We start from the raw sequence: 12,333 nt of genomic DNA, 5'->3' as shown, positions 1-12,333 counted from the left end.
TGTGGAAAAAGTCAAGGGGTGTGAATATTTTCTTTAGGCACTGTAATTACCTTCAAATAACCTATAATTGATGTTCTCAGAACATTGAACCGGATGTGTGACTTCAGATGTTTCCTTGAGTCTTATGTGTTGTTTCAGGGCTGGGTTTTATTAAAATGTTACCACCCACCAACATGTCTATTAATAAGAAACACCTGCTGCAAAGTTCTTCCTATTCGCGAGTTGTCTGAGAGCCATACAGCTTTTCTCTGAGCCTACACTTGGGTCTCCACTAGATAAAACAGCCACAAAGTCAACAATTTGCTATATCGTACAAATTTATAAAAACAAAAATAAGCTTTTTGGTCTTCATTTAAGGTTAGGGTTAGGCTAAGATTAGCAGTGTGGGTTAAGGTGAGAGTTAGGTTTAAAGAAGAGAAAATGTAGAAATAGACAGGGTTTATGAATTTGTGGTTGCGTTAACTAGTGACGACCCTACACTTGGCTGCATTCGTTTCGCATGGCCCAGTGCCCCGTGTGTGCAGGGTTTGCTCATTTTTGACCATTCCATTGAGAAATCTCCACTCACCCTGGGCACCGGGCCATGCAAAATGAACTCGCCAATTGCTTCAATACACGCTCCAAACCATTGAATAGTTAGACAACCATATTACCGGATCTTATATTCTTTCTATTTCTATGCTGGGTTCGTGACCGCAATTTAGATAATGCATTGATATATAGCTAGCTTGCTTCCTGAAATGATAACAGCGAGAACAAAGAATATAGCTATTTGATCATGTCGGTGTGCATGTCCAAATATTAATGACGTCTGGAATCCGACGGGGTTTCATTGGAATTATCAAAAGGCAAGAGTCAGATAAACGTCAACCCTCAACATGTCAACAGCTAGTATAGGCACAGTTTAGCTGAGACTCATCTCTTGACTAGTAGGCTGGTAGTTTTTTTTCTGAAATAATAATTTTCAGTATGCCTGACTTTACTGAAATGGTGCCCACATAATTTTCATTAGCTGATTAGCATGCTAGCGAGTTACACTGACAGCTGTCAGTCAGTGTCCTATTCGCTGTAATTTCTCAGCTACACGTGGAAATCACCACAACGTTCCCAACCCAATTCCTGAATATGCGTCAGTCTTCGAGATGGAATCTAAACGAGAATTTCTGCTCTAGGACAGGAATTACTCGAAATAGGTGAGGCAACTTCCTCTGAGGTGGGCCTTTAATAAAACCTTCCAGGAAAACATTTAGAGAACCATAGAGAAACATTCTCAGAACCTCCCTGCAACCTAGAAATGAATGTTCCCAAAACAGATCATTTAAGAAACGTCTTGTTTTAACGGTCAGGAATGTATGGCTTCGTTCCCAGAACCAATGTGAAACCAAAAACATATTGTAATGACCTGACTAGATCATAAAATAACAACTGTCCAGACAGAGGATTGAGTTTACGAATGGACGGTTTATTAAACCAACTTTACACAGGCTACTGTTTGGCCGTAGCCCACGCCAAATAAATGAAAGATAACCCACAAGCCAATCGTGACCTTCTCTTGTGAAGCCCAGACGTAAAGAGAGAGAACAAAGGCTAAACCTGGTCTTAACTTCCAATGCTCCATCCCCCTGCCCAACCCCCCTCCACGCCACTCCGCCAACCGCCAGGATGCCCGGCATCAGAACATTCCAGGCATTCCCGTGATTGGCAGATAGCAGGTTGATTGACATGTCGGACCCCGCGAACACTGGGTACTGGTAGGTACAACACAACCATCTACTAGCCTAACACATAACACACAGCTGTCTGTGCGGGTCGCTACACAGCCCCCCCACCACAAAGTCCCTCGTCCCCGAGGGAACAAACAAAGTCTCTGAAGCGACCCGGAGGTCTCCTTTGCCTGCGTGGCTGTGATGGCCGCAGAGTGCCCCTCTGGGAACCAGGGGATGAAGGCAAGGACATGGGGGACAAGGAAGAGGGAACGGGTAATACAGTCCGTGACTCTGGGGAACCACGCGGTGACACAGGGGGAGTGGGCTGTCTGGAGCCTTGTCTGCGGCACCTGGGGGTGGGTGCCTGGAGAATGTCATTGCCAGAGAGGGGAATTGTGGGGGTTCCTGGGGTTTGGGGAGAAGAGGCCACTCTATATGGGGCTAACCTGTCCCGGTGCAGTGTCACCTTTCTCCCCCTGGGAGGAAGCTGCACCCGGTAAACAACCTCCCCTACCCTCTCCAGGACACTGCAGGGTCCCACCCAGTGACTGTCCAACTTGGGGCATCTGCCTTTTTTTCTTAGCGGGCTGTAGACCCAGACCAGCTCCCCAGCCACAAAGTGCCTTCCCCGGGTGTGCACGTCATAGTTCCTCTTCTGCCTCACACCTGCATTCAGCAGCTGCTCTCTGGCGAAGGTGTGGGCTGTCTCCAGGCGGTCCTGGAGTCTCCAGGCATACTCCGGCCCCGGGAAACATGAAGGCTATCCAGGGGCCGACCAAACGCCATCTCCGCAGGGGTACGGATCTCTCTCCCCAGCATGAGGAGGGCAGGCGTGCAGGAGGTGGAGTCTTGGACAGCGGAGCGGCATGCCATGAGGACCATAGGCAGGTGCTTGTCCCAGTCACGCTGGTGTTTGGAAGAGACGATGGCCAGCTGCTGTCCAAGCGTTTTGTTGAAACGCTCCACAAGGCCATCACTTTGAGGATGGAGAGGAGTAGTGCGGGTCTTGTGCATACCCAGCCTCTCACACATGGTGGCGAACACACGGGACTCAAAGTTTCTGCCTTGGTCGCTGTGGATGGACTCTGCAGCTCCAAACCTGCTGAACATCCCCGCTGTCAGGGCGTCGACGATGGTCTCTGCCTCCTGGTCAGGCAGAGCATAGGCCTCGGGCCATTTTGTGAAATAGTCCATGGCCGTGAGCACCCAGCGGTTTCCACTGTCTGTGGTGGGGAACGGCCCAACTACATCCACTCCCACCCTCTCCATGGGAGCCCCCACTGGGAACTGTTGGAGCTGAGCATGAGAGCGGCCTGGGGGGCCCTTTCTCGCTGTGCAGTTGTCACAGCGGCGGCAAAAGTCTTCCACATCCCTCTTGTGCTGCCCCCAGTAAAAGCCCTGACGGAGGCGGCGCAGTGTTTTTGTGACCCCAAAGTGTCCAGTCCCCACCCCCCCATGAGTACTCTGGAGCACAGCCTCCCGCAATGCTTTTGGGACCACCACCTGCCACCTCTCCTCCCCCGTAGCTGACTCCTTCCATGCCCGCTGTAACACGCCATCAGCCAGCCGCAGTCGCTCAAACTTTGACCACAACCCTTTGGTCGCGAGTGAGAGCGCTGTCACCTCTTCCCATGGTGAACTCACCTGTGCCTCTACCCACTGTAGCACTGGCTGTAGGTCTGTGTCCCGTCCCTGCTGCTGCCCCCATTCAGCCACGTCGACAGTCTGCAGCTCACAGCAGACAGGCCCGCTCGCCCGACACACTGTGGCACAGACCCCCTCCTCTGCACACAGCTCTCTCTCCCGTCCCTCTCTCCGTTCACAGTGGCGGCAGCCGTCTGCAGTACAGGGACGACGGGACATGGTGTCGGCGTTGGAGTGGCGTGCCCCTGCCCTGTGCACCACCGTGAAGTCATACGGCTGAAGCTCCTCCAACCAGCGTGCCACCTGCCCCTCTGGCTCTCTGAAAGACATGAGCCACTGGAGAGCAGAGTGGTCAGTCCTTACAGTAAAGGGCAGACCACCCAGGTAGTACTTGAAGTGTTTGACGGAAGCCACAACAGCCAAGAGCTCCCGCCGGGTGACACAGTAGCGGCGCTCATGTTTGTCAAATGTTTTGCTGAAGTACGCCACCGCTCTCTCCCCCTCTGGCCCCACCTGGGCCAGCACCCCACCCATGCCCACATTGCTCGCGTCTGTGTCCAGGATAAAGGGCAATGCGAGGTCAGGGGGGGCGAGCACGGGGGCCTCGATCAGTGCACGTTTGAGGGTGTTGAACGCCTCCTCACACTCCACTGTCCAAGTGAAAGCCCTGTCCTTCGGCAGCAGGCGGTTCAGTGGAGCAGCAACGCTTGAGAAGCCCCGTACAAACCTCCTGTAGTACGAGGCCAGGCCCAGGAAGCTCTTCAGCTGACGCTGGTCGGTGGGGGTGGGCCAGTCTCTGACAGCCGCTACCTTGTCCTCCATGGTGCTGATCCCCTCCTTCCCCACTCGGTGGCCCAAGAAGGACACCTCTCTCCTCATGAAGTGGCACTTCTCGGTGTGGAGCTTCAGACCTGCGGCAGCCACCCTCTCCAGCACACACCGTAGCGCCCCCAGGGCTGACTGGAAGGAGCTGCCATGGGCCAGGATGTCATCGAGGTATACCAGACACTGCTGTCGGGGGATGCCATCCAGCACCCTGTCCATCAAACGCTCAAAAGTAGCTGGAGCGTTGCACAGGCCAAAGCACAGGACCTTGAACTGCCAGTGTCCTCTGTTAGTGGAGAACGCAGTTTTGGCTCTGGCCTCTGGGGAGAGGGGCACCTGCCAGTAGCCACTGCGGAGGTCTAGTGAGGAGAACCAGGAGGACCCCCTAACCAGGTCCAGCGACTCATCGATACGTGGTATGGGGTATGAGTCCTTCCTGGTTACCTCATTCAGCCGCCTGTAGTCCGCACAGAACCTCAGCTTGCCCCCCTTCTTCGGAACCATGACGACTGGCGCCGCCCAGGGGCTGTCTGAGGGCTCAATGAAGTCTGCCCGCTGCATCTCCAACACAGCCTTGTCTGCCGCCTCCTGGCGTGCCAGCGGGATACGGCGGGGACGCATCTTGATAGGTCGAGCATCACCTGTGTCGATCTCATGCTGCACCAGATGAGTCTGACCCACCTCTTCCTCACTCAGCGCAAAGCTGTCTCTGAATTCAAACAGCAACTGCCTCAACCGTTCCTGCTGCTCGGGGTCAAGACCAACACAGTTCCTCCCCCATATCTCCCTCACTGCAGACAGTGTCCTCTCCCCTCCCATCTGGGGTAGCTGGGCTGGGGGGGCGCGGCCCGGGCTCACAGAGGGCTGTGTCGTGGAGGTAGCTGGGGGAATGTAACACAACGCCGTAGGTGACAGGGGGGCTGGGGAAAAGTCACACCCAGATGTGGGGGAGGGGGGGCAGCCATGAGTCTCTGCTGCTTTAACTGTTGGAGTAAAGGGTTTGTTGGGTTGAGTGAATGTGACATTAGGGGCCATGGTGACCTCCGGCCCTCCCTGGAAGCTCAGTGTGCCCCTATTTAGGTCTAACTGGCAGCCTGTGCTCCTAAGAAAGTCCAACCCCAGGATACAAGGGTCCTGCACAGCCGCCACCCACACAGGATGACGCACAGTCCTGCCCCCTACTGACAGAGTCATTATTCCCTTCCCTTTCATGGGTGCCAGCTCACCTGTGACTGTGCGGAGCTGCACAGTTGTAGGCTCACACTGAGTCCAACCTGGCACAATATCTGGCCTCACCAGGGTTACTGTGGACCCAGTGTCCACCAGGGCGGAGCAGGGCACCCCCTCCACAGTGACAGGGACATGACAAAAGTCCCCAACACAGGTCCGGCCCACCACAACAACAGGCTCCATCCGCTTGCCCTCGTCTGCTTCTGGGGGAAGTGGAGCCTTGCTTCCCCGTCTGTGCCGGTGGGCTCCTCCTGAAGAAGATGGTGGTTGGGATAGAAAGCCAGGGGTCCGCACTACCCGGTCTATGCGGACCCCGAGCCGTTTCCCTGAGCTCTGGGGGACATGGGGCAATCTCGGCGCAGATGGCCTGGCTGGCCACAACCCCAGCAGACCCTGGGACCAGGGCGTGTGTTTCGTGCCGCCTATAGCGACACAGCACGAATGAGTTCTGTCATTTCAGCCACCCATGCAGGCTTTTCCGGCTCCGGGCTGCTCTGCCCCCCAGCTCGCACAGAGGGTCTGTCTCCCTGCACCCCCACCAAAGCCCCAGCTGAAGCCCCAGCCCACACCAGCTCCCTCTCCAAAGCCATCTCCAAGGCTACCTGCAATGACTCAGGATGAGCCAGCTGGGTCTGTATGCGCAGCTCCGTAGGAGAGAGCGCCTGTATGAACTGGTCCCGTGCTAGCTCGCTCTGCACGGAGGGGGCATGTGAGCATATGCCCGCCGAGAGAGGCTCTCAATGTCATTAGCTAGCACCCGTAGAGGCTCTCCAGGCTGCCTGCGTCTATTACTCAGTTCGGAGCGCAGTAGCCCGGGCTGTACACACTGTCCATAGCGCCTCCTCAGTGCTCCCACTAAAGCACCATAATCACGTCTGTCCTCGGGGCTAATCAATATCAAACAGGACAGAGCTTCATCCGTGAGGCATAAAGCCAACTGCAGTGCCCTATCTTCATCCGACCACCCCCTAAAATGAGCTAACAGTTCAAACTGAGCATGAAAAGATTCCCAATCCGCCTTACCGGAATACTTCGGGGTCTTAACGGATACGGACGCAGCCGGGAACTGGGCGCCGCCATGTTTGTTTACATCCTGAGCCCCAGATTCCTCGTCCCGCCGCGTCGACGTCACCCCTTCGGTCCGCCCACCAGAATCAGCGCGAAACACAGTCGACGAAGCACTCATGCCCGCTTCAGCCGCCATCACTCTAACGTCCTCCCTCAAGCGGCCTCTGGGCTCCGATGCCCTGGCGATCTCCTCAGCCAGAACCCCCGACGTCCATGCACACGCACCTCCTTGGCCATAATCGTCCCCTACCTCCACCTTCACTTTCGGATTCCCTCGAAGCATCTTCAACCCCCGTTCTCACCTACGGTAGCTAGCCACAGAAGTCAGCTAGCTAGCTGGCTAACTTTTATCAACGTTTTTACTTCTGACACCAATGTAATGACCTGACTAGATCATAAAAGAACAACTGTCCAGACAGAGGAATGAGTTTACGAATGGACGGTTTATTAAACCAACTTTACACAGGCTACTGTTTGGCCGTAGCCCACGCCAAATAAATGAAAGATAACCCACAAGCCAATCGTGACCTTCTCTTGTGAAGCCCAGACGTAAAGAGAGAGAACAAAGGCTAAACCTGGTCTTAACTTCCAATGCTCCATCCCCCTGCCCAACCCCCCTCCACGCCACTCCGCCAACCGCCAGGATGCCCGGCATCAGAACATTCCAGGCATTCCCGTGATTGGCAGATAGCAGGTTGATTGACATGTCGGACCCCGCGAACACTGGGTACTGGTAGGTACAACACAACCATCTACTAGCCTAACACATAACACACAGCTGTCTGTGCGGGTCGCTACAATATGTTCCCACAATTCTTTTTCAAAATTTTCCCACAACTTCCAAGGAACCAAATATGCTAGCTGGGACTGTAACTGAAACCATACACCACCTATGTGTTTCAGTGCTCTAAGCCCAGGGACGAATCCTAACTGAAGGTCCTTGCATGTGTCTAGAATTTTCATCCCAATCACTCATTGACATCAATACATGATCTTCAATACATGATTTACATGTGGCCTGGGGTGGTCTAGCGGTTAGGGCTGCTGCCTTTAGCGCACACACATACTGTGTGGGTTTCGAATCCGACCTACAGGCAAAAATTATATTTATCTTTGTCTCTTTCCCATATAAAAGAAGTCAGAATGTGGCCCTATGCATGGACTGTGCTTGAGTTGTGCAGGACTGTTTGTTACACCTTGTTGAGCCAGCAGAGGCTGCTCTTCTCTCCAGACAGAGAGAGACCCAGGCTAGAATTCATGTGTTTGGTATTAGGGCTATACTTATAATAATATGCCATTTAGCAGACGCTTTTATCCAAAGCGACTGTGTCCTCAAGAAATGGTCTCTGGTCTCCCAGGGTAACCATAATACTGCCTTTATTGGGGAATAAATGAGAACTCCTAGAAAGCTGTCAAGCCAGAGCATTGCTCCTTATGAATCTAGAGCAGTATGTGTGCATGCGTGCGTGTGTGTGTTTTGCATGAGAATGAATGTATGCTAGCTAAGTATGTTTATTTGTGTTATCTATGATAGTGTGTGAATTAAGGTATATGGCTTTATTTTATGTGTGTGCCCTGTATAAGCATGTGACTTTGTTCCTAGTTCTTTTGTGCGTGTGCGCAGGCGTCTATATGGTGCGTGTGTGCGTTTAGAGTAGACTATTCAGTGTATCATTTACATGTTGCTCTCCAGGGTGGTGTTTATGGGATAAATACAAGGCCCTATATATGGGTTTTCAGTACACAAAGATAAGTTGTGTGGAACAACCGGTCTCACCGCATGGTCGTTCACCCTATAGATTACCCATGTGCCTCTGCTGCTGGCTGACACCCTCCCCCTACGTCCTCCTTTCACTGTGGCTGTTTCTTATCACACACAAACAAACACATTAACACACACACACACACACACTAACACACACACACGACACACACACATGAAACACTCCTCCTCTCACCCTTCATATGAGCTATACATCTGACTTTAAATGTAACTTCCTTCTCCTTAGAGGTGCTCCTGGAGTCTAGCAACTCCAACTGGCTCTCTCTCCTTACCAACCCTTTCCTTACCAACCATTTCCTTTCCAACCCCTACTTGAACACAGAACTACTCCCAAACTTTTCTCTCTCTCTCTTTCTATCTCTCTCTTGCTCTCTCCTTAACAAACCTTTCCTTACCAACTGCTGTAACACAAAATACAAAACTCCTCACCCTCTTTTTTTTTTTCTCTCCAAATGTTCCACTGATTACTGTTACTAAAACAATAATTGTAGTTGTGACTGTATTTGTGCTGTGCTGGCTTGATATGATGTGAAGTAGAGGAATGGGGATGTGGGTTCAGTCCAGGGGTGTGGCTATGGATGATAGACTCAGGTAGATGTGATCTCTGTAGGTGCCTGAGGAAGAGTTGGCCTACCTGATCTTATGCAAACCAGTGATGAAACCACAAATATGAGGAAAACAACAGGATTAGAGGGAGGGAGTGAAGAGACAACAAAGAGAAAGAAAGATAGAGAGAGAGAGACTATTTGCACATCGTTACAACACTGTATATAGACATAATATCACATTTGAAATGTCTTTATTCTTTTGGAACTTTCGTGAGTGTAATGTTTAATGTTCATTTTTTATTGTTTATTTCACTTTTGTTTATTATCTATTTCACTTGCTTTGGTAATGTAAACATATGTTTCCCATGCCAATAAAGCCTGAGAGAGAGAGAGAGAGAGAGAGAGAGAGAGAGAGAGAGAGAGAGAGAGAGAGAGAGAGAGAGAGAGAGAGAGAGAGAGAGAGAGAGAGAGAGAGAGAGAGAGAGAGAGAGAGAGAGAGAGAGAGAGAGAGAGAGAGAGAGAGAGAGAGAGAGAGAGAGAGAGAGAGAGAGAGAGAGAGAGAGAGAGAGAGAGAGAGAGAGAGAGAGAGAGAGAGAGAGAGAGAGAGAGAGAGAGAGCAAGAGCATGGGGCCTCTCTCTCTCGTTTTACTAGGCTTTTTTTAAACTAATTTCCCCCAACTCTCTCTTACCTAAAATGGTTGGCAGAGCCACTCTCTCTCTGTGCATATTCTCTTTGTCCTTCTCCCTCCTCTGCTCTCTCCCCCTCTTTCTAAAAGGGGTTGGTGTGGCCTCTCTCTCTCCAGTGAAACGGGTTGGCTCTGCTAAGTTTGTGTAAAGGAAATTCCACTACCTCCCCCAGGGCCTCTATGGCACTCTATACGTTACTGTAGTACAGACACACACATACTCAAATGCAACACGCCCCCTCTGTCCATAGGATCACATTCACTAGAACTTTAGGAAACCTTTGAACGTTTTTGGAGGCCTCAGCATAGCGATTCCTCAATACACTCGCTGTCACACAAGACTAAGATCAGACATCTGCACTGATAGGTAGGATTTAATACTTTATATTAGGATTAAAGCTGTTCTGGGATCAGTTTTGGCACAATGGATACTTTTATTGTGTGCCACAATGATCTCTTTGTCTCTGGCCTATATAATGTTCTTGCTATGTTGCTCATTGTGGCATGCAGAAGGCTTTGGATGTACATATTAAGTTCATTATAGGGAAACATGAGATAGAACAGCTATAGCTTACATATGCAAAAGAAAAGATGCCCTGGGCATACACTTTAACAGCCATGTGCTAACTTCTACCAAGTTTTTGTATGTTTTGTAAAAGCTTAGGCTACAAAATGTTCTCATTGATTCAAACATAGGCTATGTACATGTAACTCTCATGTCAAGAGGGTCTGGCACGTGTACTGCTGCTATGTGTAGTGTAAGCCTACTGCTTTTTGTACATTTGTGTTCCTGTTCCAGTTATGCATTGAACTAAAGTTCCAGTTCATTCCAGTCAAATCCAATCCCACTGCAGGACAAAGTAATTGGGTGGCATTTAATGGTAATTTAATTAGATCTAGAGTTAAGCCTCTCGTGGTGTTTTTCCCATGAATATGAATCTATAGGAGCTATTAATGGACATCCGAGGCTTCTCTATGGGAGAAGGAGGGAAGGTGGTTGGGTGAAGGGGGCGTCGGCAAAGATGGTATAAGAACACCGTTGGGCTATCTCACCATGGTTGTTAGGTTTTCTCTTCAGTATTCAGTATTTTTTGCATGCAACTTCACTTATTGGGCGTTAAATGTCCATGCTTTCTTATAAAAGCATTATGCACAGTACAGAACATGGTATAGTATTAGGCCTATGGCTGTAGGCTATGTCCAAAAGACTACGTTTACCAGACTCGAGTCATAGACCCCTTGTAATTGGTTGCTGGTCTGTTGGGGGGGATGCAAGGGTCGCGGTCAGGTAGCCTATAAAGGAAAGCCGATAGCGTTTGTTAATATTGACTACGGGGGATCAGGTAAAATATCGTGGATGAACGGTTGGAAAATGTTTGGGTTTTGAGCTGTTTTACTGAAATATGCATAAGTAGGCCCTAGACTCGGGATTTATTCAGCATTCTTTGTTTTTGAGTCTCGAATGTTTCGCATTTCTGACTATGTGGACTGTTTGTAAAAAGTTACCTGTGCTGCACGCTGGGCCTATTCATTTATCCATGTGCCACATTCCTGTGATTAGACTTTTGTTTGATGTGACCGCTCGCAATGGCAGCTGCCAAAATGGCAATTCTTGACAGTAAATTTATGAAATATGCGTTTCGAATTGTGTAGTAGCCCTTATGGAGCCAATGCAATTAGCCTGTATATTGTTAAAACGATTGTGGTTTTTGCTTAGCACACACCGTGCAAAAATGGTGTTTCTACACTCCTTGGAGTGTAACATTTAAGTAGGGTGTTTGAATTAATTGCCTTCGAGCCACAGTTTTATCAAACAAAGTTTACAACCGAGTTTGAACTTAAATTAATTTCCGTAGCCCCCTATGTGTAGTCTACTTTGATATAGGCTAATCATCTGGATTTATTGCGCAACCTTGGCCAGGCTGGAGTAGTATTAAATAAGTGTTCGTAACTGTTTATGGTTGGGGAGATAATGGTTTGGTTTCTTTACTGTTCCTTAAAAAACGTTTATGGTTGTTTATCAACCTATGGCACTGACTTCTGCCGGTAGCCTTTGAAGGTAACGACTTGTATGACCGTTGTATGTCCGTGCCCTTGAGAATCCTATGGACCTGTTCATGCAAGGGCCTCACTGACACTTCAGCCTTTGCCGAGTAAATTGGCGCGTTCGAGCATTTACATTTACATTTACGTCATTTAGCAGACGCTCTTATCCAGAGCGACTTACAGTTAGTGAATAAAAAATTTTTATACTGGCCCCCCGTGGGAATCAAACCCACAACTCTGGCGTTGCAAACGACGAGCGGATCACTTTTGTCAGCTCGGGGGACCATCATTGGTCACCACCTTTAAGTGTGTTGCATTATGGGGTTTTAAAACATTTCCTACTTGCGCCTACGTTTGGACTGCATGAGTTTAACAGAAATCATGTGATCAAAGGTCATGACAATTTGACTGCAAGTTTCCGGGCTTGCTCTTCACCAACTTCGTCCTGCAGCCATCGCCTGCATTGTGGGAGGCTCTATTTTCAACCAATCATTAGGATGTTTGTTTGACACGAATGTGACCAAAGACATGACTGAAACAGGAACCAACTTTATGTAGCCTATATACAAATGAATGTGATATTTTAGTCTCTCTCTGTCATTGATTGTATAAGTACACGCATATTAATTCAGTTTGTGAGTGTGTGAAATGGGGGTTGGAGCCATGGTTATTTCGAAATTATATGTATATATATTTTTTATAATCAATGGCAAAACTGTCATGTTGATCTGAGCCTTGCTGTTCGAAAAACACATTAGTGTCTGACTTTCGGATGTCGCACATGCACCTCCCTGACT

At 49.6% G+C, this 12,333-nt stretch overlaps 1 protein-coding gene across 1 annotated transcript in view; it reads right to left on the bottom strand.

Moving 5' to 3' along the window:
• LOC311138743 (NACHT, LRR and PYD domains-containing protein 12-like) overlaps positions 1-12,333 on the bottom strand; it is a gene marked incomplete at its 5' end in the record, with an annotated part of 452,061 nt that overhangs the window by 216,715 nt on the left and 223,013 nt on the right. The gene's annotated exons all lie outside the window — the stretch shown is intronic.

This window comes from Coregonus lavaretus (assembly GCF_964263955.1).
Source record: "Coregonus lavaretus genome assembly, chromosome: 2".
NCBI lineage: Eukaryota > Metazoa > Chordata > Actinopteri > Salmoniformes > Salmonidae > Coregonus > Coregonus lavaretus.
The sequence above is the reverse complement of the archived record's forward strand: the minus strand, read 5'-3'. Positions and strand labels throughout refer to the sequence as shown.